The sequence below is a fragment of the Lissotriton helveticus genome, chromosome 9, assembly GCF_964261635.1.
Source record: "Lissotriton helveticus chromosome 9, aLisHel1.1, whole genome shotgun sequence".
NCBI lineage: Eukaryota > Metazoa > Chordata > Amphibia > Caudata > Salamandridae > Lissotriton > Lissotriton helveticus.
In genome coordinates this window covers 345,735,783-345,761,791 of record NC_136070.1, presented here as the reverse complement: position 1 = coordinate 345,761,791, position 26,009 = coordinate 345,735,783, and the positions used below count along the sequence as shown (strand labels likewise).

The 26,009-nt window shown below is 45.2% G+C and overlaps 1 protein-coding gene across 2 annotated transcripts in view; it reads right to left on the bottom strand.

Annotated features, from left to right (window-relative positions):
* RIN3 (Ras and Rab interactor 3) overlaps positions 1-26,009 on the bottom strand; it is a 506,654-nt gene that overhangs the window by 435,198 nt on the left and 45,447 nt on the right. The window lies entirely within an intron of this gene.

Below are 26,009 nucleotides of genomic sequence, written 5' to 3'. Positions count from 1 at the left end.
AAGGTACATGACACCCTGCATTTCCAAGGTACTGTTTGCGGCTCCTCCCCAACTCTGTAGCTGGCCCGCGACACCGTGGTCAGCCTGAACTGTTGGATTTGTTTGTTCACGATGCCATGATAGCCCCGGACAGAGCTAAAGACTTCAAGGAACTGTATTTTAAGTTTATTCTTGCAATTTTGTATTTTGATTACTGTGTGTTGGATTTTTATCGTTTTGGTATTGTTTTACACACATAAATATTGGCTATTTTTCCAAAACCGGTGTGGGGCCTTTTTGTAGTGTTTTCACTGTATTACTCTATATTGTGTGCAAATGCTTTACACATTGTCTCGGAGATAAGCCTGACTGCTCGTGCTAAGCTACCAAGGGGGTGAGCAGGGGTTATTTTAGAAGTGTAATCCCCCTTACCCTAACTAGAAGGAAGACCCTACTTGGACAGGGTACAAACCTGCCAACCAGAGACCCTCATTTCTAACAAAGCAATCCAAGAGAGTGTATGCGTTTTGGATCTGTCACCCTCATGTACCCGTCACCCTGTGTTGCTCTCTCTCGCCAGAATTCTTCTCCCCCACCTGCCTCCATATTGTTCTTCCTAGTGTGTTTCTACTCGTTGCCTCCCTGCACCCACGGTGTTACTTTCCAATACCAGAGTCCTTTATGTTGCTTACCCATATCTCCCATCATCCCCCATGTTGGTTTATACACCACTGCCCTCCCAGTGTTTCTTTTGCTTTGCCAAACCCCTCACGCCCTCCCTGTGTTGCTTTGGTTGACCCCCTGTTCCCCACGTTGCTTTTGATGAAACCCAACCCCTGGCATGTTTTAAAAAGAAATAAAAATAACCTTTGCATGTTTTATTTTTTTATATTTAGTTAATGATCCAACTCTGATCAGGGACTAAAATGGAAATAAAAGCATCAGTGTAATTTTGTAGGCACTCACATGCGACCAATAGGTTAGAAAGCCGAAACCTAATCGTTTGCCAATGCTTGCTTTGCATGTGTGTCATTTTTAAAGAGGTTTTCATTTGTTTTATTCATAGATAAAGTTGAGTAATTTTGTAAAATCATTCTTTTTTTTAAAAGATTAATGCATTAATAAACTAAACTGACTGACTGACTGGTCTTTTCTAGTGCTCCCTTTGTCATCTCTCTGGCAGCGCTACCATTTTAGGCAGGAGTGTTTTTAAGTTAAAAATGTAGTTGCTTCTCTTTTAAAAACATCCTCGACTACAATCCGAATTAATGGTAAAATAAAATTCCGCAGATTTTTTTCTCTAAGGCTACTTCTTAGGTGATCCCAAATTACAATGTGTGTATGAGAGCTTTACTGAAGTGGCGAAAATCTTAGTTTTAGTGTGAATCTCAAGGTCTTCTCAAAAAGCACACACACACAAAATAGCTGACTACAAGGCATAACCAAACTTCTCAAGTGGTCACATGCCATGTGTGACATGCATTGAAAATGCAAATGAATGTGTGGCAAGGAAGCAAGGGCCAGATGTATCAATTATAGGAACATTGATTACGTAATTGGGATTTTCCACGAATCGCAATTAGGAAATGGCTATTCCTAATGTATGAAACTCAGACTCCTAGTGGGTCGCAAACTAACCTACCCCATGAATATTAATGAGGTAGGTCGCAATTTGCTACCCATTATGAATCAAAGCCATCACAGGGATAGTGGCCTGCTGAGGTCACCAGACCATCATGTCTGTGATTGCTTTTAAATAAAGCAATCTTTTTTTTAATGCAACCCATTTTCCTTAAAGGACCGCTGCGTCTCTTAAACAAACAAAACTTTATTTTACATTCACAAATGGAAAGGGGTCCCAATGGGAATACATTACTACTACGCGTCAGTAGTCAGTACATTTTTTATGTATTGCGACCCAAATTCGGTCGCCATACATTAATACAAAACATTTTGATTCGGAATTTTGGAAGGGACGCCCCTTCCAAACACCGAATCAGTATCTGGTGGCAAACCAAAATTGCGATTCAGTAACATGCTACTGAATCACAGTTTGGGTTTGATACATATCAAAATGCTTTGATGCGGTCGCAAACAGGCGAATCGAACAGTTTGCTACCGGAAAAATGCTCGATACAGGTTGTCCTCAGTGATTAACGCAGATCCATACCAGACAGTAACAGGTTTTTTTAACGGAGTTTGGTTTATTCGAGGACATCAAAGAAGAGCAGACGCTACTAGCCGTTTTGGAATGCCTATTAAGACATACAAATGGATAACACAGACACTTCACTATGTACAGTTCTGACATTTTCCATACAAAATGACTTTAAAAAAAGTATGAATCACATTTTTGGTTCCATTTCATCTTTCACTGCCAAAGCTAAATGTGCTTACGAGAACAATGGATTTTATAGAATTATTAGAGCTCCACAATTGGTGAATAGCGGGTGTCTTCCTCAGCACTGCTAAGCATAGAGCGTGACAAAGCAGAATAAACTTATTTTTGAGCTGCTATTGACACTGTCAGTGAAGGACTGATTGGGGCACCTACTTATATAAATAGAAATAGTGTAAGAAAAACCCCTATTGCTTAGCTTAAAACACTTTTGAACACTGCTCAAGTTATGCTGTAAGAAGTGTGCTTAAAGTTATGGTAGGAGAACACGTTATGATGGATTGTTCAGATAATTAAAATTAAAATATATTTTCAAAGCAAGTACTGTTCGTGCACCATTTACTGTGCGATGACAATTATTTTCTGCATGCATGCATTTGTTCAAACTAATTATGTATCTACAAGATTCCAAAATGATTCTTTAAGAACTACCCTCTTGAAATACCTCAATTTCCAAACTAAAAGATTTCAACAGGGACTATTAATAAACCCCCCGTGAAATCAGTCTATTTCAGTTTTGCTCACAACTCTAGTACATTCTCTTAAGTAGATTCAACAAGGTTTTAACCACTTTATAGTGCTTACAAATATCCCATTTGTCAATATCTTTAACTTGATTCAGCATTATATCTCCCAAGCACCGAGACCACTCATGTGCCTTAAAACACAAGGACAGTTTATATAATTGGGCATCCCAATCTAGGAATGTTGGCTCCACGCCCTGATTAGGGATTTGATTGTGGACATCCCATGGGGTGGTTGTGCAAAATGAAGTAAGCGCCGGCAAACACTACAATTTGTGGGTCTTCACAATCATTTTTCAGATTATTTCCCACGGAAGTGCAGACAGTCTGGTCAAAGACAGGCATACGTGCTCTTCAATTGTGGGAAATAAAATGTAAATTGATACTTGTATAGCGCACTACTCACCCGCAAGGGTCTCAAGGCGCTTGTACGAATACCGCTGTGGAACCCATCCTGGCTTTCCCTGTGAGGTGTCCACTCCTGGGCACCCCCAAGGTGGAGGCCAGGCATCCTTAGCGTTGTGGGGGCCGTTGTGGAGATTAAGCAAGCTATTGCCCAGAGTTGCAGAGTGGGACTCCATGATTGGAATAAGCACCGAGGCGAGAATTATTAGGTCCGTGGAATTTTGAGCCCGAGACCCGCCGAGGCGGGGAATTGAACCCTGGTCCCGGGCTAGACCTCTGTATCAGGGTCTGCCGCTCTAACCATTGAGCCACACTTCTCCATATGTAGTGGAGTGCATGGGTAGGGGCATCGCCACAATCAAAAATATTTTCCCCATGGAGAAAAATAAATGCATACATACATTATGAGCCTTGGAGTTCTCCATGCAGCCTATGACTCTTAGATATTACCACAACACCACCTAGTGTCCTCTTGTACGGAGGAGCATTTTCTGCTAGTAGCGATCGACCAGAGTCTCCTGCTGGTGGCACCCATGGAACCGGATTACTGTTACCTTGAACAACTCAGCTAACTGCTTTTCACCTGGCTCAGCAGGATGCTAGCTAATCTGCAGGCCTGAGGAACTCTGTGTACTGGGGCACATAGACAGACCGCGAGTGTGAGGTTACAGTCAATACCTGGAGCTCCAAGAAGGTTTGTTAGATGTTTTTGCAGGGCCCAGGTCAAAAAGGTCATATGGGTTCCCATATAGCACAGGTACTTATTTTAGGGTTAAGAAGAAAGACTGGGCATATAAACAAAATGTAAGAATCTTGGGTTCATGGACAGACAAGTGCAGGGATGAGGGCACAGTCAGAGTTTAAGGACATTTTAGCTCATCTATAGAATGTGAAAGAAACTAGGGCAACGTGGACAAACAGTGTGAGGACACTGTGTTGGTACAATGTAGGGACCTTGGGTGCAAGGCCCGCCGCTGCTAAAACCTTGAGAAAGATGGACATACAGTTAGAGGCACTTGGGGCAAGTGGACAGCGTGGAGATATTGAGAAGCTTTGATGAACAATGTGGGCACGCTGGATGTATGTGGGCAGATCATGATCAGATGTTTTAAGGCATGACCAAAGTGGGCGGGAAATATTTCAGCTATTTTCGTGTGACCCTGTGAAATGTTGACATATAGTTCAGTATTGTTTGCCATTATGCGGGACTGAGTTAGCAGGAAATGGACAACAGCATTCTAAATTTTTCTGGGGCAACCAAAATAGGTCTTACCCAGCCAGGGCCCTCCAAATTCTTAAGATGACACCGGTTGTGATAAATAATAGTGTTAGGATTCAATGGAACGTGGAATGTCGTGGATGACTGTCACTTTAGGCTTTTTTAATCGTCAACTTTCAAGTACATTCAAGCCCAAGTGCCTAGAAGAGATATTGCTTACAGTGTCCGCTATATGCATTCATCCTCCACCGCTAGTAATATCGGGTGGCTTCCTCGCCCTCAGCTGTTCTGATTGTTACCTGTCCTGATAAACTGGCCTGTCCTCCTTGAATTTTCACAATCTGATTTGGGAACTAGCTCAATTTCAATATGTTGACTTGGTCTTATCACGATGCAGTAAGTAAACACTACTGAAATAAGTTAGCACTCTGCTGCTTCTAGATCTGATGCACCACAAAGGAAGGCCTTACCTAAAATCCAACATAAATAAACTGCTTCCAAAGTCCACTATTTTTCCAATTACATCACCGCAGCAAATTCCGAAACTAAGAGGGCTGTGTATTACTCCTGCATTATCTTGGCAGTGTGAGGAACAAAGACAGGAAGAAAAAAACAGCAATTGATTAGACATTAAGCGGGCAGATCCTGTTTGGGTAAGACTTCATTTTTAGACATAATTTTGGGGCTAAGGAGCTAGGGGAAGTGTACATATTAGACGCCCAAAGTAAAGACATATTTATAATAAGGTTGGTGTGTTTCTGCGCGGTTGCGTTCAGGTGCTGTAGATGTAAGGGCTGACGAGTTTCACAGCGAGAGGTAAATTAGCATCACCGTCCACACCTGGTCAAAAACAGCTACCCTGCGATCAAAGGTTTCAATCTTTGTAGGGCCTCTTAGCTATTCTTTCTTCAGAGGTTGAAAAACTGTGTAACGTTGATTTAGGATAACCGCTGTTTTCACGTTGAATGAACATATGTAAGATACATGTATGAGGTCTTGCCTACAAGGCAGCAGATGGATGTCTTCTGCAAAATCTACTGCTATCTTACAGTGAGCTTAGAGTCTGCCCATTGCCTGACTTCATTGTCACTCATTTGCCAGCCAATTAATCTTGTTTGGATTTCCTTCCTCTTCATGTGTTTGTCCCTCCCCTGGAGCATGAATGCATTACTTTTCCAAGAGTACATGTTTCTTCAGCTCTCTCTCTAGTCTGCTTCTCTTTCTGCACCTGCACTCTGTGTTGCATGCTGTCTTTTTTTTTTAATAAATATTTTTATAGATTTTTGTGCACAGTGTAAAACAAACCATAAACAATCAAGGTATGCAATAAAGTCAATCAATTGCGCTGGATACATTACATCGCCATCAGACCCTTCTCGTACATCAGGAGTTACATGCTGTCTCTTGCCCGTGTAATTCTACCCAAGCAGATCCCATTGCTCTCTCCCCATTAACTTTTCCTCCCCCAGTTCCTCAGTATTGCTATGGCCCCCTCCACCCACTTGCGTCCCTCTGTAGCTTGCTCCCCTCCCTCTGTGGTGCTTCCCCCACCCTCATGTCGATTCCCTGTGTTCTCCATGATTCGGCCACCATGCTCCACACCCGCACTTGACGCTGCTGTCTCTCGCCCGCATTTCTCCCTCTGTGTTTGCCTTCTAGAGATGCTGATGATATTCGGATCTGTTATACCAGGGAGCAAATGACCTGCAGGGCTTTTAGATCAACTTCGCCGGGGAACAAATACTGCAGCACCAAGAACCCAAAGACCTACAGACACAGGACACAGCCTGGGTTGTCACAGTGAAGACCAGGCCCTCATCTTTCTTTCACTGAAGTGCACACCAGCTGTGCTCCAACTCTCTCAGAGACACCATAGAGTGAGTGCCACCGACGGGCAATGCGGTCACTCCTTCATTCTGCTCCTCGAGTTTTGGATTTGACTACAGTTTGCCAACATCACAATTTTTAGTTCTCACCCAGTTGACAGCTTGCCAATGCTTTCCTTCCAATCTTTATCCTTTTTGAATTTATTAGCCATCCAGCTGTGTTTAAAATATGACTTCAGGTTACAGTAATTCAAAGCCAAAAGTACCTTACATCAATTTAAATCATATTTTGCTATGTTTCCTTGAAAGCTAAAGAAAAAAAAAAGGTTTCTTTGCCTGTTCTAAGTACATGTGCCTGCTAAGAAGCATCCATACTTTTTAGGTCGAGCCTAGAGTCTGCGCACAAGCGCTGCTCTAGGGAAGATCTGGGGTAGTTCAGTACGTGAGGGACAGGAGCGTAACACCGGCCCCCGCAGCCCACGCGGTGCGGGGAGGGGGGCCCCATGCTCTCCAGGGGCCCCCCTCACTCCCAGCAGTAAGTAAGTAAGTAAGTAAGTAAATAAACTGAATTTCAAAAGCGCCTGGTTACACTAACAGTGTGTCCCCGCGCTAGTGCGTAGCTCACATACAGCCCTGGGCAGCACCTCGCCACCTACTCTGACTCTAAGGGCATCCTCTTGGGAAAAGGTAAGTTTTTAATTCTTTGCGGAATGTCGTTTCCGAGGCTTCCAGGCACAGCTTACTGGGCAGTCCATTCCACAGTCGCGCCGCCAGGAACCGAAATGACCTCCCCCCCAGTCTGGCTCTTTTGACCTTGGGTACCTGTACCAGCCCTGCCCCGCTTGCTCTTAATTGCCGAGTCGGGATGTGTGGCACTAACAGATTCCGAAGAAAGCGAGGACCTTTCCCCTGAATGATCCTGTGACTTACACATAAGGCCTTGAACTCTACCCGTTTCGTAATGGGCAGCCAGTGTAATGACTCCAAAGCCCTAAGTGAAGACGCTCTCCTAGGCAACCCCAAAACCAGCCATGCCGCCGCATTTTGAATCCTCTGCAGCCTTTGAAGACATCTCACGTTCGCCCCCAGATTGAGGGCATTACCATAATCTAATCTAGAGGTAACCATAGCATGGACCAATGACTTCCTAGCTGTTATAGGGAGTAGATCCATGATCTTTCTTAGGCCCCGCAGGATACCAAAGCATGTGCCTGCCACACGGCTGGTGTGGTAGTCAAATGAGATCCTGGAGTCAATCCAGACCCCAAGATTCCTCACTTGATCACTGGGTACAGGGAGAGGCCCAAGAGTCTGAGGCCACCATGCCGACGTCCAGATAGAGGGAGTTTTCTTCACAATCAGTACCTCGGTTTTATCACCGTTAAGTCCGAGGCAGTTATCAGCCATCCAGACCGCCAGTTCTTGCAAACAAGATGCAAAGTTGTTCGAGGCGCTCTCAGCTGGCTGCGTCAAAGCCACAACCAGCTGAGTATCGTCGGCGTATGTCACCACTTCCACGCCATATTTTCCGGTGACCGTGGCCACCTGTGCCACATACAGATTAAAAAGGGTAGGGCTGAGGCTCGACCCCTGGGGTACCCCCTGCTTCAGGGCGATGGCATTTGAGCGGAATGACCCCTGAGCTACTTGGAAGCTGCGGTCTTGTAGAAAAGACTCCAACCATTTCCATGCCAAGCCCACCACTCCCCCTCTACTAAGACACTGCAGCAAGGTGTGATGTGCCACAGTGTCAAAAGCGTAAATGACAAGGAGGTAGGTCCTTGGGACGTATGGTCAGCTGGACCCTCTGTAATATTTATAAAAAAGTAAGTGCTGGCCATACAGGGAAATTTTGATCTCCTTCGTTTAGAGTGACAAAATAAAGTTTTATTTCAGAATTTGTCTGGTATTATTTATTTTATACCTTTCTGCTTTTTAATTTTCAAAAGATTCAAAAGATACGTTATACAAAAATGACACACCCAATTACATTTATCATACAGTATATTCAAGCGTATAAACACATTACACAAAACAAACAATACATATATCTGAATTTCATATATACATTAATACAAAAACTTATGCAACAACATCATTAATCATATTTGCACTACTTTGTCTATAAAGAGAAGAAAATTCTCTATACTCAAAAAGGAGAAATCAAATGGAGATAACAGTCTATGTACACAACAATGCAAATTAGGCTGAGAGTATGAATCAAAAACTCAGTATAACACAAAGACAGTTGTTTAGAGCAGTTATCAAGTGCTTCTCTCCAAATGGCCGACGCGTTTCGAACTCGCTATTTTACTTAGCGTGTTCTCGTCAGGGCGTAACGACTCTATCCTGTGAGGGTTATGCAAAAATAAAAAGGAGAAATGACGTCAGTTCTTACTAGGTCTATTATAGCCTGATCAAGTGAAAAATAAAAGAGCTCCAACTCATGGGTTCATACCTTATATAAAAGTCATTGGTGAGTGGGGTTCAGTAAGCGCTATAAATTCCGGTCGTGATGTCTAAGGGGGGAATGGAATCAGAATCAATTATGTTTATCTAATGGAGAGCCAATTGCCTTTTGCCAAACACACGAGAGCCTCGCTCTTACCTGCGAGTACTCGCGTCTCTTTCCAAAAATTGGTTTTGACTTCGTGCACAGGGGAGCCCCCCTGAGTGCACTGGAACCTGTCAAAGACGGGAAGCATGGTCACTTCACCCATTCAGTATCCCTTCTCAATAATACGGTTCTCAAAAATGTGTATAACAAAATACCTTCGATTTTAGGTTTTAAACAGTGCTCAAACAGCCATTCGGTCTTGATTATTCACCTCGCTGTAACCGGTACCTCCCAATGAAACGTCCGTGGACGCACAGTATTAATTATCTGCCAAAACAAAGAGAGGCGCGTTCAGTTACCACACCGCTTCTCCACATCGCGTGAGGTCCGCTCACAATTTTAAAAGGGCGACGAGCAAATACCTGATTAGCGCTGTTCACTCTGCTCGCATCACTCGTACTAGCACTCCATCAATGCGCCATGTTTGAAAGAGGCGTGACTAATTTATTGTCACATGGTGGACGGATTTCTGGGACATGTAGTCCACTTTAATTTGGAAACCGCGCGTGGGGCTCATTTGAAAAACGCGCAAGGGGTTTGATGACATGGTTTTCCTGACAGATGGGAAATATCGGTTTTGTCACGAGAATCACACAATTAAAGAGAAAAACGTGTTTTGAAGAACACGCAAAGGGATTTAGATGTGAATATAAAACAGGATTTTTATAGCCTAGAGATTTCTGACATAGAGTTTAACCCGGTTTGGAAACTATTGAATCGCAAGATTAAATAGGCTTCTTTCCTAAGTAAAACATCATCCACATCCAAGACTGCTTTCGTGTGCCCTATGGTATATAGGACCGTCCATTTGAAGTCGGTCTCTGAATGACCCTGTTCCAAAAAATGTTGGACCATGGGTGCCGATACCACCTTAGTTTTGATCCGTGATCGGTGTTGTGTGATGCGAGTATTAATCTGTTGGTTTGTTTTCCCAATATAAAGCTTGTCGCAACCACACATGATTGCGTAGACCACATTTCTGGTCCTACAATTACTAAAACACTCATTTCGCCATCGTGTCCCCCGATGAATGAATTCGCTGCCCTCAATTGTTGATTCACACGAGACACAGTTACCACACCTGTGGTGGCCTATTATCTGTTTCATGCCCCATATTGAAAGCAGGTCATGTTTTGGTCTTTCTATCCTTACATCTGCCCGTACCATATGTTGACCAATACTCTTATTCTTTTTGAAGGCAAAGATAGGTTTGGGAAAAGGGCATTCTAAGTCTTCCAATAGATGCCAATTTTTAAGTATCGTTTGCCGTACTTGGTGGGCATGGGGACCGAACGTGGTTACACAGACCAGTTTGTCTAAATCTTGTTTCACCTTACGTTCAAAGAGGCACTCACGTGGTGTGAATCGTGCTCTCTTGCGTGCATGTTTCAGTAATTTTGCAGGGTAACCCCTGTTGGACATCTCATTGCAAAATTTCTGCGCCTGTTGATCGTAGTCTATTATCTCCGAGCAGTTTCTTCGAATGCGAAGAAGCTGCCCATAGGGAAGATTAGTTCGCAAGTTCCTAGGATGGGCACTCCGATGATGAAGGATGGTGTTCCTGTCTGTCTTTTTTCTAAAGAGAGAGGATTTTAAAACACCATCGGTACAGCTTATTTCGACATCCAAAAATGTCATTTTTGACTTGCTGTGTTCAATTGAAAACTTGATATCTGGATGTTTATGGTTTAGCCATTGATGGAATTCAAGCAGTTCAGTGTGGCTCCCCTGCCACAGGAACCACACGTCGTCGATATATCTGAGCCACTGTTTTATATGTTTTTTGAATGGGTTGTTATTCTCGACAAATTTGTTCTCATATTCTGCCATAAACAGTATGGCCATCTCCGGCGCATAGGGACATCCCATGGCCGTCCCCTTGATTTGAGCAAAAAACTCATCATTGAAACGAAAGTAGTTCTTCTTGAGTGTCAATTCCGCAATTTCCAAAATAAATGAAGTTGGAACCCGATGAGGTCTTACCCTCATGTCTAAATACAATTCGATGACCTCCAATGCTTCACTTTGTGGGATTTGCGTATATAATGAGGTCACATCCATTGTGACCAAGATCTCACTTATGGGGTCAAAATCCATTCCCTCAACTTTAATCAAAAAGTCAGTGGTGTCCTGAAGATATGACTTGACACCACTCACAAAAGGCTTCAGAAAGTGATCAACATATTTCGATAACGGTTCCAAACACGAGTCACACCCTGAGACGATCGGTCGTCCAGGGGGCTCGGCAGGGTTTTTGTGTATTTTTGGAAGAAAATATAATAATGGGATGCGGGGGAATTTTTTTATAAGAAATTCTCGTTCTTTCTTTCCCACATACCCATTGTCACAGCCTGTTTGAATCAAGTCAGATATTTTTGACTGGATTTCTTTCGTAGGGTCCATTGATAATCTTCTATACCATGTTTGATTTTGTACATGAGAATCCCCTTCTTTGAGATATTTGTCCCGCGGCCACAACACGGTTGCCCCGCCCTTGTCGGCCGGTTTTACTATGATGGAATTGTCCATGCTTAGGCTTTTTAGTGCTACTTGTTGTCCCTTGCTTAAGTTGGGCTTGACATATCTCTGTGTTTTCTCAAGCTTATTTATTGAGGACAGAACCACTTGCTCAAAGGCATAGATCTGTTTTGGGATATTTTGACTGGGGATAAAAGAAGATTTATTTCTTAATCCAGTTGTTTCATTTCAATGATGAGTTTTTTGCTCAAATCAAGGGGACGGCCATGGGATGTCCCTATGCGCCGGAGATGGCCATACTGTTTATGGCAGAATATGAGAACAAATTTGTCGAGAATAACAACCCATTCAAAAAACATATAAAACAGTGGCTCAGATATATCGACGACGTGTGGCTCCTGTGGCAGGGGAGCCACACCGAACTGCTTGAATTCCATCAATGGCTAAACCATAAACATCCAGATATCAAGTTTTCAATTGAACACAGCAAGTCAAAAATGACATTTTTGGATGTCGAAATAAGCTGTACCGATGGTGTTTTAAAATCCTCTCTCTTTAGAAAAAAGACAGACAGGAACACCATCCTTCATCATCGGAGTGCCCATCCTAGGAACTTGCGAACTAATCTTCCCTATGGGCAGCTTCTTCGCATTCGAAGAAACTGCTCGGAGATAATAGACTACGATCAACAGGCGCAGAAATTTTGCAATGAGATGTCCAACAGGGGTTACCCTGCAAAATTACTGAAACATGCACGCAAGAGAGCACGATTCACACCACGTGAGTGCCTCTTTGAACGTAAGGTGAAACAAGATTTAGACAAACTGGTCTGTGTAACCACGTTCGGTCCCCATGCCCACCAAGTACGGCAAACGATACTTAAAAATTGGCATCTATTGGAAGACTTAGAATGCCCTTTTCCCAAACCTATCTTTGCCTTCAAAAAGAATAAGAGTATTGGTCAACATATGGTACGGGCAGATGTAAGGATAGAAAGATCAAAACATGACCTGCTTTCAATATGGGGCATGAAACAGATAATAGGCCACCACAGGTGTGGTAACTGTGTCTCGTGTGAATCAACAATTGAGGGCAGCGAATTCATTCATCGGGGGACACGATGGCGAAATGAGTGTTTTAGTAATTGTAGGACCAGAAATGTGGTCTACGCAATCATGTGTGGTTGCGACAAGCTTTATATTGGGAAAACAAACCAACAGATTAATACTCGCATCACACAACACCGATCACGGATCAAAACTAAGGTGGTATCGGCACCCATGGTCCAACATTTTTTGGAACAGGGTCATTCAGAGACCGACTTCAAATGGACGGTCCTATATACCATAGGGCACACGAAAGCAGTCTTGGATGTGGATGATGTTTTACTTAGGAAAGAAGCCTATTTAATCTTGCGATTCAATAGTTTCCAAACCGGGTTAAACTCTATGTCAGAAATCTCTAGGCTATAAAAATCCTGTTTTATATTCACATCTAGATCCCTTTGCGTGTTCTTCAAAACACGTTTTTCTCTTTAATTGTGTGATTCTCGTGACAAAACCGATATTTCCCATCTGTCAGGAAAACCATGTCATCAAACCCCTTGCGTGTTTTTCAAATGAGCCCCACGCGCGGTTTCCAAATTAAAGTGGACTACATGTCCCAGAAATCCGTCCACCATGTGACAATAAATTAGTCACGCCTCTTTCAAACATGGCGCATTGATGGAGTGCTAGTACGAGTGATGCGAGCAGAGTGAACAGCGCTAATCAGGTATTTGCTCGTCGCCCTTGTAAAATTGTGAGCGGACCTCACGCGATGTGGAGAAGCGGTGTGGTAACTGAACGCGCCTCTCTTTGTTTTGGCAGATAATTAATACTGTGCGTCCACGGACGTTTCATTGGGAGGTACCGGTTACAGCGAGGTGAATAATCAAGACCGAATGGCTGTTTGAGCACTGTTTAAAACCTAAAATCGAAGGTATTTTGTTATACACGTTTTTGAGAACCGTATTATTGAGAAGGGATACTGAATGGGTGAAGTGACCATGCTTCCCGTCTTTGACAGGTTCCAGTGCACTCAGGGGGGCTCCCCTGTGCACGAAGTCAAAACCAATTTTTGGAAAGAGACGCGAGTACTCGCAGGTAAGAGCGAGGCTCTCGTGTGTTTGGCAAAAGGCTCTCCATTAGATAAACATAATTGATTCTGATTCCATTTCCCCCTTAGACATCACGACCGGAATTTATAGCGCTTACTGAACCCCACTCACCAATGACGTTTATATAAGGTATGAACCCATGAGTTGGAGCTCTTTTATTTTTCACTTGATCAGGCTATAATAGACCTAGTAAGAACTGACGTCATTTCTCCTTTTTATTTTTGCATAACCCTCACAGGATAGAGTCGTTACGCCCTGACGAGAACACGCTAAGTAAAATAGCGAGTTCGAAACGCGTCGGCCATTTGGAGAGAAGCACTTGATAACTGCTCTAAACAACTGTCTTTGTGTTATACTGAGTTTTTGATTCATACTCTCAGCCTAATTTGCATTGTTGTGTACATAGACTGTTATCTCCATTTGATTTCTCCTTTTTGAGTATAGAGAATTTTCTTCTCTTTATAGACAAAGTAGTGCAAATATGATTAATGATGTTGTTGCATAAGTTTTTGTATTAATGTATATATGAAATTCAGATATATGTATTGTTTGTTTTGTGTAATGTGTTTATACGCTTGAATATACTGTATGATAAATGTAATTGGGTGTGTCTTTTTTGTATAACGTATCTTTTGAATCTTTTGAAAATTAAAAAGCAGAAAGGTATAAAATAAATAATACCAGACAAATTCTGAAATAAAACTTTATTTTGTCACTCTAAACGAAGGAGATCAAAATTTCCCTGTATGGCCAGCACTTACTTTTTTATAAATATTACAGTGTCAAAAGCGGCACTCAAATCCAAAAGAATAACTGCCGCTGTCTGCCCTCCATCCGCATGTCTCCGGAGGCTTTCCGTAGAGAAAAGTAAGGCGGACTCTGTGGAGTGGTGAGCCCGGAAGCCCGATTGCGTAGGGTGGAACATTCATGCTTTTCAATATGAGTAGTCAGCTGTACATTGACCGCCTTCTCGGCAATCTTGGAAAAGTAGGGTAAGAGGTAAATCGGATGCAAATTGTTGAGGTGTTCTATGCTAATGTTTGGCTTTTTCTTTAAAGGGAGCACCACTGCCTCCTTCTAGTTTTTAGGAACCTTGCCTGAGCCGAATGAAAGTTCAAGCATCAGGCTAATAAAGGGTATTAGGATCTCACTGCCCCCACATAGAATTCTAGCGGGGGCCGGATCTTTCGGAGAACCCTATTTTATGCTGAGAGCTATTTTATTCAGTCTGTCATTTGCTGGCACCCCAAACCTAGTCAAGTATTCTGTAAATGTAAATGTAAAATGTAAATGTAAATGTACAGGAATTTATATAGCGCAAATCACCGAGCGGTTTCTAAGCGCTTGCTTAGGGAACCCGTCCTGGTATTCCCCTGTGAGATAACCCCGGCAGGGTATCCGCAAGGTGAAAGCCAGGCATCCCGCCGCGAGGGGCCGTTGTGGAGATTAAGCAAGCTATTGCCCAGAGTCGCAGAGTGTGAACCCGTGAATTGAGTAGGCACCGGAGCGAGAATTGTTGAGTCCATGGACATTTTAGGACTCAAGACCCCGCCGAGCCGGGAATTGAACCCTGGTCCCGGGCTGACCTCTGCTTCCAGGTCGGCCTCCTCTAACCAGTGAGCCACACTTCTCCACGCTCCAGCCCCCACCCCACTCTCGGCAGAGCCAGGCCTTTAAACTGCGCGCGCGCACACCTGGACGGTGACGTGATGGCTTCTCAGTCTCTATTTGCACCGGGGAGGGGGTATTAACACAGGCTCCAGCAGGGGGCCCCACCACGCTCCAGGGGCCCCCTCACTAGTCTCAGCAGAGGCAGGGGGCAGAGGCAAGCAAGCCTATAACCAGTGAGCACACACCACTGGACGGTGTGACGTGCCTCGGCGGCCTCTATTTTAACAAGCATTTACAATGCAATGGTTTCGCCTTTGGAAAAGTTAGAGCTATTGGCATTGTAAATGACAAAATTTGTATTTATGTGTTGTTTTTGAAAACAGATAAATAAATGGCATTGTCATTTACATTGCCATTAGCTTAATCTCTGCAGTCACTCTGCAGTCCCTAGCACTCCATAGCACACCCTAGTCACTCTGCAGTCCCTAGCACTCCATAGCACACCCTAGTCACTCTGCAGTCCCTAGCACTCCATAGCACACCCTAGTCACTCTGCAGTCCCTAGCACTCCATAGCACACCCTAGTCACTCTGCAGTCCCTAGTCACTCTGCACTCCCTAGTCACTCCCTAGTCACTCTGCACTCCCTAGTCACTCCCTAGTCACTCTGCACTCCCTAGCGCTCCCTAGTCACTCTGCACTCCCTAGCACTCCCTAGTCACTCTGCACTCCCTAGCGCTCCCTTGCGCTCCCTAGCGCTCCCTTGCGCTCCCTTGCACTCCCTTGCACTCCCTTGCACTCCCTTGCACTCCCTTGCACTCCCTTGCACTCCCTTGCACTCCCTAGCCACTCTGCACTCCCTAGCCACTCTGCACTCCCTAGCCACTCTGCACTCCCTAGCCACTCTGCACTCCCTAGCCACTCTGCACTCCCTAGCCACTCTGCACTCCCTAGCCACTCTGCACTCCCTAGCCACTCTGCACTCCCTAGCCACTCTGCACTCCCTAGCCACTCTGCACTCCCTAGCCACTCTGCACTCCCTAGCCACTCTGCACTCCCTAGCCACTCTGCACTCCCTAGTCACTCTGCACTCCCTAGTCACTCTGCAGTCACTCTGCACTCCCTAGCACTCTCTAGTCACTCTGCACTCCCTAGCACTCCCTAGTCACTCTAAGGCAAAGCCAAGGTCTACCGTGTCAAAGTTCACTTAGAAGTCCCATAATTTAAGCATGCACGTGTGGTGACCTGATGTTCTGGTGGGTGTTTGTAAACAGTGAGCCTGGAAGCCTGACTGTCAGCCGCAGAGCACGCTGAAGTACTCGAACTGTGATGAAAGATGGGAGGTGGTCATTATTTCCAAGCATGTTACGGTTGCAATTGGCCTGTAGATGGACAAGTTACCGAGGTCAATATTCTACATCTTGAGACGGGTGCCTATTTTGTATTTCAGTACCATAGTGACTGCATCTCTTGAAAGAGAGCCATCTAATCTATTAGGCAGTGACAGCTCAAGGATTTGTAGGGCCCCAGCAAATTATATTTTCTGGCCCCCTGTTTGGGACAGCTTTGAATGTATTGCCCCTCGGCTCATTCAACGCCTATGATGAAAAGCAATACTGAATTGTATGTTAAACTATATGCAACAGGACCGGCCAGCTAAAGAGAGTAGTAAGGAAGAGACAAAGGTAGAGAGAGGTGAAGAGTAGAAAGAAAAATGCAGTAAAAGGAAGTTGAGACAGATGTGAAAGAGAGGTGAGGTTTATACAGGAATAGAGAGTTATGGGAGGAAGAGATGGTGAGGTACAGAGACCTATAAAAAAGATTGAGAGATACAGTTTAAGTGGAATGGGTGTGTTGAGGAGGAAGTTCAGAGATAGATGTCTTTGTGTGTGTGTGTGTGTGTGTGTGTGTGTGTGTGAGAGCGGGAGAGGGAGAGGGAGGGAGAGGGGAGTCGACGATAGAAAAAAGGAAGTAGAAGCAGAGAAACAGACAGTCAAAAAGGAGTAAGTTATTTAGTAAGGAAATGGAATGGAAACAGAGGTATAACAGAGAAAGGGAATGTGGATTGGTGAGTGGTGATCTAATGGGGAGTTAAATTTTGAGTTTAGGTAGTGGGAGAATGCAGTGGAGTCGAGAGAGGTGATGTAGTGAAGGAGATGTGAGGTAGGGAGGGAAATGAGATACAGAGGCAAGAGGAGTGGTGAGGTGGAGACACGATTACATGCAAGCCGTACGAGCCAACATTTTCTAACAGAGAAAATTAAGAAAAACAGATCCGGGGAAATTAACTTACCCGTACACTTGCATTTAAGTGAAGAAGTTTCTAATAAGTAAAAAGATTAAATAAAGCAATTTTCGCTATAGAAAACTTGGCGTCTTTGGCCCAAGTCGGCAGTGTTGGCATGTGTGACATTTTCATGAACTAGCATTCATTTATCCACGGTCCACCTTTACCAGGATCCTTAATGCCCCTTCACAGGAGTCACTAATGAATACAATGCTTGAGTAGCAGCGCCCAACAAATCCGATATCAAATCCAGTCACAGGCCCTGTGCTAGCACCTGCCACCCTTTCAAACAGCCCGTCCTTCTTTAAATCTCGCCCCCCCCCCACTCACCAGTTTCCAGAGCCCACAATGCAGACTTTTCGGAGTGGGGACATCCTGGCTGTCACTTTCTCTCTGGCTCTCCGGGCAGTCTGTCGCTCAGTCCGCCTGCTGTTAGTGTGTGCGTCTGTGGTGTCTCTCCCGCCTGTCAGTCTGTCCTCCCTCGTCAGGCTGTTTTTCCCGTCTGTCCGCCCTCCCTGTCGCTATTCCCAGAGTCAGTGTGTCCCCCGGAGCTGTCTTGTGGAGAATCTGCCTCCCTGGCCAAAGTCACCCGGTTCAGACTCCAGCAAGTGCTTTTCAGGTCTGTCCCGCCCCCTCCCCCCTCCTCCCTGCAGGGCCCGCCTTCTGCTACTCCCACAGGGACCGGTTAACCCCGTGCTGGTCGGCGCCGGGCAAAAGCGTGGACTGTTTGGTCTTCTTGAGGCGCGTCAACTCTTCAACCAGAAGAGGACGCATCTTACTTGTGTGGATGACTGGAAGACAGCCTTAGGTCTCCGCACTCTAGTCTGGTCACAAAACCTGCAGTCACGCACGCTCTTTCTCCCTCCCTTTGTGGAATCCCGTGCGCTCATTACAAATGTCAAAACAGTAACATCCATGGGCACCAGGCACACGCCCCCATGGAAAAATACGGCCAGCATCAAATTGAACAGCGGGAGGGGGGCGGGCAGGAACGGGCTCACGGACAGCGGGAGGGGGGGCAGGAACGGGCTCACGGACAGCGGGAGGGGGGCAGGAACGGGCTCACGGACAGCGGGAGGGGGGGCAGGAACGGGCTCATGGACTGCGGGGGGGGCAGGAACGGGCTCATGGACTGCGGGGGGGGGCAGGAACGGGCTCATGGACTGCGGGGGGGGGGAGGGCAGGAACGGGCTCACGGACACGGGAGGGGGGGCGGGAACGGACAGAGGGACATCGCGCAACCTACCCCTACAAACGACACTTCAAAAATGGCAAAAACAATGCTTTACAAAAAATAAATAAACACCGCCCACCACCTCATGACGATAGCAAGGGGGCGGGATGAGTAAAAATCGCGTGAACGCCCACGAATCTGCTCGGGGAATGAGTGACGCATCTCTGTTCCAATGGCTAGCCTCCATTTATGGAGCTAGCCAATGGGACAGAGAGGCGGACGAAGCCCCATACATGTAAACAAAAGTTTTTCGCTTGCACGAAAGTCTGCTGCGCAGCTTTCGGCGAGGCGAAACCTAAAAATTAATTATGGTGCCGTGCGCTGTGCCAGAGCCTTTTTTCATTAATTAAATATTTCGTGCACACTGCGCAGTACCTCTCTTGTTGTCTTCGTAATGGTCCGTGGGCGTGCCGGCGCGCCGTAGTTGTCTATGAGGAGTTTGCGCGCCGCGGTCTTCAGGGTGGGGGCGGGGCTGGTGACAAATGCGTGCCGTGCAATTTTGTCATGCGCATTGTAAAGTGTGCGTGACTTTAGTACAACAAACTTCGAAGAACTATGGGTGCGGCCGCCTTTGTTGTACCGTACTAGAAGAAGAACAAATAGTATTAGCCCCTGCCTGGCCCTGCCCTGGTGGCTAGCCTCGCCCAGGCCCCAGTGTCGCCCTGCTGTCTTCTGTTCTGCTACCCGCATCCCAGCCCGCCACGCTTCAAAGCTGCAGGCCAGCCCAGGCCTAAGGAGGTGAGAAGCGTGAGCGATGAGTATGTGTGTCAGGTGTCGTCCGGCTGCTGCTTAGGTCGGACAGACTCTCGGAGGATGTAATGATTATTTGAAGCCTGCGGCTGCCGGCTATGCATTCTCAGGGCGGCGCGGCATTGGTGGTATAGGAGAGGCGGGAACCGTTAATGAAATAATATCCCTTAGCACACCAGTGCTTCCAAGCTGAGTACCAGCACTTCTCCTCTATCAAACAGAGTACTGGTACACATGAGCGTAGCTGTGTATGTGCCCCCATGGAGGATGGCAATCAGAAGGCCAACACTTAAAATAAATTATTGCCCAAGTCAGTGGCATTGACTCCATCATTAGGCATTTGAGCAATACACTCTTGGCAGTCATAAAAAGACTTGCATGACCAATCTACACCTCTGTATCTTTTTAGGAACTAAAACCACCTATGGTAGGGAAGTGCACTTCACATTTGGAGAGGTGGGCAGAGAATTAATGCCCCGCGGCGTGTGAGCAACGTTATTGTGAGTTCCCCATTTATTTCTTGACTGAACCTGCTTGTGAGCAGACACGGAGTGCCTTTCCATTTGCTGGGTCAAGAAAAAACATTTTCACATAGAATTGTAATTTACAGCACCCTTACGTTTGCTTATTGCTTTAAATCAATGCACATGCCAAAGCTTGTAAATATTAAAAACGTGTTTGCCTTGGCATTCATTTATTTTAAGGAAGCCCAGCTCATTTTTCATTGGCTTGTCTTTTTGCCCTTCCTAAATTCTACCTTCCGATTGGTTTATAGGCTTGTTAGTCCCACCTTATGACGACCATGTTGTCATTTGTATCCTTCCATGGCTACAGGCCCCTTAACTTCGAGTGCTGCACGGTATGTACTATTTAGATTGTGAGCACTATTTGCCCACTCCCCCTTCTCCACCCCCCCCCCCGCACTCCCGCTGTCCATGCCTTCTCCCCCACACTCTCCCCGCACTCCTGCTTGCAATTTAATAGGTCTTGCGTAAATGCAAGTCCTATTGCATTGGAAATGCTTGTTTTTGCTTGTGCGTGTCCTGGAATGCTGTTGTGTTGGAGGCTCAGGAAGCCAGTGTGGGACGCGAGTTCTGGCTCCTGCAACAAATTGCAGCTGAGACACAAGTGGCTGGAAGGGTTGTGGAGACTTTTATGTGATGATCCCGGCAGCTGGGGCTGGCCGGGACCCTGCACGCTTTGGTCTACCCAGGGTACCCGTGTCACCTGCGGGCATGCAGCCCAGCACTCCCCGCCGGTAGGACCCAAGACAGCGCCAACATGAGCGACAGCAGCAACAGCATTATCTTCTCCGTACCTACGTCCCGGCTGCTCGGCATTCTGCCCAAGGTGGAGCCTGGGCAGCCGCATTGGGGCGCCAGCCTGCAGACTCCGGAGGCAGGCAGCCTCTGGCAGGAGGTGGAGCAGGGCAGCTCAGACTGGCACATGCCAGCTATGAGGTGCCTGGCCCGCTCTGATGCAAGCCCGGGTGCAGGAGCAGCACCGTGGTGTACTTGATGAGGGTGCCCAGCTGGGAGCACGCAGTAGCCGTGCGAGGAGGCTGGCGTCTGTCTGGTGATGCTGCCCTTCCACAAGCTTGACTTCGGGGAGACCAGCGTTGTGGAACGGATCTGAGGGGCAGGGCGTGCCATTACTTTTTCATTTTAGAAAAACAATTCCCCTACTTTTTGTGAAAAGACAATGTTAATTGTAACAGTTGTAATGCTTCAGCTGAAGTGTAGGGCAGGGAATCTCCTGTGCTGTGAAACCGAATGAGATGCAGACAGCTAAACAAGCCTTCTTGCCAGGGAGCCCGCTTCCCCAAAAGAAATGTAAATGTGCCCAACTGGTCCATCTGCAAATGTAAACAGTGCCTTGAAGACTGTATTGGCTTTAATTGATGGAAATACTCGAAGCTTTCTCATGAGTTATTATTTTTTAGAGTTATTGTAAGTGAGCTGGCAGCTGAGCTATAAAGTGTGTGCTTTTAAAAGAAAGTTATATAAAAAAAGTAGACTATGTGCAGTCTAGGTATTACTAAAATCTGTATTTTGGAAGAACTTTTTTATTTTAAACATCTTCACGGATTTTTTGGCACTCATCTCATACTGTGTGTAATGCTAGGCCAACATATTAACTTACATGCTCACAGGGTTTTCTGTCACAGACTGGGACCTTGTATCTTGTAGCCCTAAACATACACAAGTCACTATTCTCCACTGGGCCAACCAAGATTCAATTATGTGGCTCTCTGGTGCAGTGCAATAACTAATAGAGGTTTCATAATGAAGGATAGTGCATTTCCTACTGATTCACATAACTTGCATTTCATTTATACTGTCCTTTATTTTATATGTAGTTACCTGAAGGTGAAAGACCAAAAAGTTACAGAATTATTTTATTTTTAGACGTGCCGTTGACCACATCTCCAAGCTCACTGACTTAGCCCCCATTGTGCTCTGCATCATAGTTCCCATACTTCTTTTTTTTTTTAAAAGCACTTCGACCACTGCTTGTACCAGTTTGACACAGGGAAAATAGAAAATTAGCCCGGTGCTATTTCTCAGATCTCAGATCCCCCCCTCCCTTACCCTTACAGGGAAGAGTCCATATGGCCATATGGCCAATGTTCTGAGAAAGACACACATAGCACTATAAAAGTCCATATAAAGTCTTTATTTCCAATGGATCTTCCTGTTAAGCATTTTTCTAGAATTCTTCATTTAAACACATATATTTGACAGCCAAGCCAAGTCATATATTCGACATTCAAGCCAACACGTGTTTCGTGAGTGTCTCGCTTCTTCAGGGCTCCTAAACTTCCTGTGTTCGAGTCTTCCTGTCATCTCGGCAAAATTATTTAAAGTGACATTTATCATCTTATCTTGGCTGTTGCCATGATCTGTTTCCTCTGACGTCAGCACCTTGTTTAGCATGGCATTCACTGCTGCATGTACCATGTTTTCTGCCACACACACTGTCCTAAGTATATATACTGCCCTGCCTCTCCCACTACCTGTCTGCACCAAATAGAGTAAGCTGTGTGATATATACAGTATTTGTGGTTGTGGGAAACCGTATTCCCCTAGCACAGGAGCAATCCCTGGAGATAGGATGGCTCTATCGCTGGTGGAACTATATTATTTGGTGTCTTCCATACCCCCCATGACCTCCTTCTCATGGATTCCCTCACTTACAACCTCCAACAGTGCCTCTCATCTCCCCATAGCCACTCTCTCATATGCATTTAATTTGTTTTATACCACTACTCACAGAGGTGTAGTTAACCACCCGCTATACCAGCTTAAGCAGGGAGCAGATTAAAATGTTTTATGGCCTTTCTTTACTTTTATTTCGGCTCACAGGTCATAACAAGGTAGGAGAAACTAATACATTCTGCGAGAATAAACTCAATAACACAGCTGCATGGTGGGAACCAAAAGAAACCCTAAACATGGCTTAAAACTGTGAGAGAGAAAGAAAATTTATTAAAATGGCACAGAAAAAGGTAGTTCGATGCAAATGGAGTGAGATCGCATAAGGGAAATAAATTAAAATACAAATAACAAAGGAAGGAAAAAGAAGCATGAAGGAACGAGGGCACAAAAGAACACAGAAAATAAGGTAAAATAATGCAGATGCATGCCCTATTTCAAACAAGGAAAAAAATGGCTTCCTGACGACTGTTTGGGAAGTAAAATACAGCACCAATCGAGATTTACTGTGCCCCTCGGGCCTCTGAGCCCCAGTGGCACCGCGCCTGCTGGACCATTGATAGTTATGCTCACTGCTATGTGATCTACTCTATGTATTATAACCAGGGCAACTGGAATTATGAGACTGTGCGGTCGCAGAAATGTTCGCATAATTATAGATTTACAACATTTACTGCATAATCCATCATCTGCCACATAATTTGCAGATTTGAACATTAAAATGTTGGTTCTAGCTCAAACGGTTCAAAAGTTACTAAAAATCACAGCATCAAGGGTTGCTGAGCACTGAAAGGCACTTTGCAAAACTGGACTGGTTACTTTTCTGTTGCTTGTTGATATATTTGGGTGCTAAATTGGTACTAATGAGGTGCAACCAATGTCCATACAGCGTTTCAAAGTTTTAAAATGACAAAATAATGAAGTAATACTATTACAAAATGTGCCACATTATGCCACAATTTACGTTTTCTTGCCGCATACTCTACTCAACCCTGCCGCATAATTCCAGTGGCCCTGAAATAACGTTTCTTAAACGTACTCCGGATACCAGCGTTTACGTTTGGTTACTTGTGACGTATGTTGCACGCCCGCTTTCCTCAAGAATGTCCCTGCAATCCTATCCTAAGTGCAGATCGCATACTGTACCAGTTGGCTCGCTGGGTGCTGTTGATATTTAGTATTTACCGCTATATTTTGGTCCCACCCGGGGTCCCTAGGCTCTGCTCTTGAACCTATCATAAGGCTAAACGCAGCAGGGGGAGGTGGGTGTGTCTCCAGCCAATGATTGGTTCCCTCAGTTTTCCAGAAGTCTTCTTCAACGGGTGACCAATCTTTTTCATAATGCGCATTGCAATGTCATGCCTGTGCGGGGAGTTCAAGAGAAAAGGCTAAAAGGCTGGCTACTGCAAACAACACAAATAGAAGTCTGATTCTAGCCTCGCTAGGACCCAGCCCCCGCCATGTAAGTCGGAGAGGTTGTCAGTTTGTTCAAGAGAGGCCCTGTCATTAACGACCGAATAGAAATGCACTGGCATGCAGTCGTTATTGTAGTTCTCTACAACCTACACACATATCCTCAATTTCGACTTTTATTGAGTCTTCTCTTGCCTAGTTTCAGCTTTCGCAGCCTCCCCAGCCTCATGTTTCAAAATAAATAAACACAAATGCCAATATTCATATATACATTCGATCTACCCTCTTTCAAGTGTCCGTCTATGCCTGGCCATTTTTGTCAATTATTGCATATGCTTGCGTGATAATTACAATAATGATACATTTTGTACGGCCTGCTGAGGCCAGAACTGCTGGCTTTTGCAAGTGCTTGCTGACGTCGCAAGCGATATGGGCTACACCGCCTAGAGTCGTTTTACATTAGGGGTGCGCTATGCAAATATAATCGGCGCTTTCTTGGCAACGGCCACGCTATCCACAGTGGCTAGACCAGGACAGGACACAGCCCATCTAATTGAAGCTTGCATTCTACAAGAGTGCCCCTACTGCCATGCAGTCAGTATTACAGTAGTAAAGGGCCTTAGGGGTCACCATAGGGTATTTGGGCGACTAGCAAAACGGAATGTACTAATGTGTCTCAGACACATTTAACGATTCCCAATGGAGTCACAAATGATCTTCCTCATCAATATTCATGAGGCAGGTCGCAATTTGTGATCCATTGGGAATGGGATACAATCACAGGGATGATGGCCTGCTGGGGACAGCAGACCACCATGTCTGTATACTTGCTTTTAATAAAAGCAACTTTTTTTCTCTTCTTCTTTAAATGCAGCATGTTTTTCTTAAAGGCAACGGGATGCGTTTAAAAGAAAAAAATGAAAAGTTTTCCTTTTAATTTTTTAAGGGCAGGCAGTAGTCCGTGGGACCACTGTCTGCTCGTAAATGAATATTTTCGCATACATTCACAAAGGAGCAGGGGTTCCCCTGGGGACCCCTTTGCGTTTGCGACTGCTTACCACCGACATGAAGTAGGTGGTAAACTGCATTTGCCGTCGCAAAACATTCGAAAATCCCCCTGAGACTCGTTATTAGGAATGGACGCCTTTAGCATGCCCCTTCCTATTTTGCGGGTCGGTAATAGGTTACTGACTCGCAAAGTAGGGTATGTACATGCTACAACCCTTTTTAGCAGTCGCAAATGGCCTGAATTTCTGTTAGAGACTGCTAAAAACGATCATACTTCTTGCTCTTAATTCATTGTGGTTGTGTAAACCCTGTTTTATCTGGTCTGCATGCTTACAGTGCCTGAGGAGGGGATGAGATGTGCAATAAAGGTCATCGCTGTCAACTTTGAGGAACTAGATTCTAGTCCCAGCGTCGGCTGAACATCCTGTGATTCTGGGCAAATCACTTAATCTCCTAGTGCCCAAAAATTCTGACCTTGTGTAATGAAGGCTGATGATCATGTCAAGCACAGGTTCAAGTTTGCACTTTGCAAAACTGTAATAACTTAGCTGGTGAGTGTTTTTGTTTAAAGAGCCTGCTGTTGTGTTGCTTTTGGTTTAAACTTCCCCCTCCAAAAAAAAAGTCAGCCTGGCCCATTCGTAATGGGGAGATAATACTGTGCCATGGTAAATCGCACCCCCCTTTCCCCCCTCCCCACCCCGGTATGGTGGTGGTGGTAGTATTACCGGAGGGTATTACACTACAACTAGGAATAAGGGCCTAAGTGTGCTGGTGAGCTGTTAGTGGGGTGGGGGGTTGGAGGGAGCGGATAGGATGTCTGCCTTTGTGGTGATACTACCCTCATGCTCTATCACTTGGTGCTAGAGTAAACCCTAAACAGAAGCAATT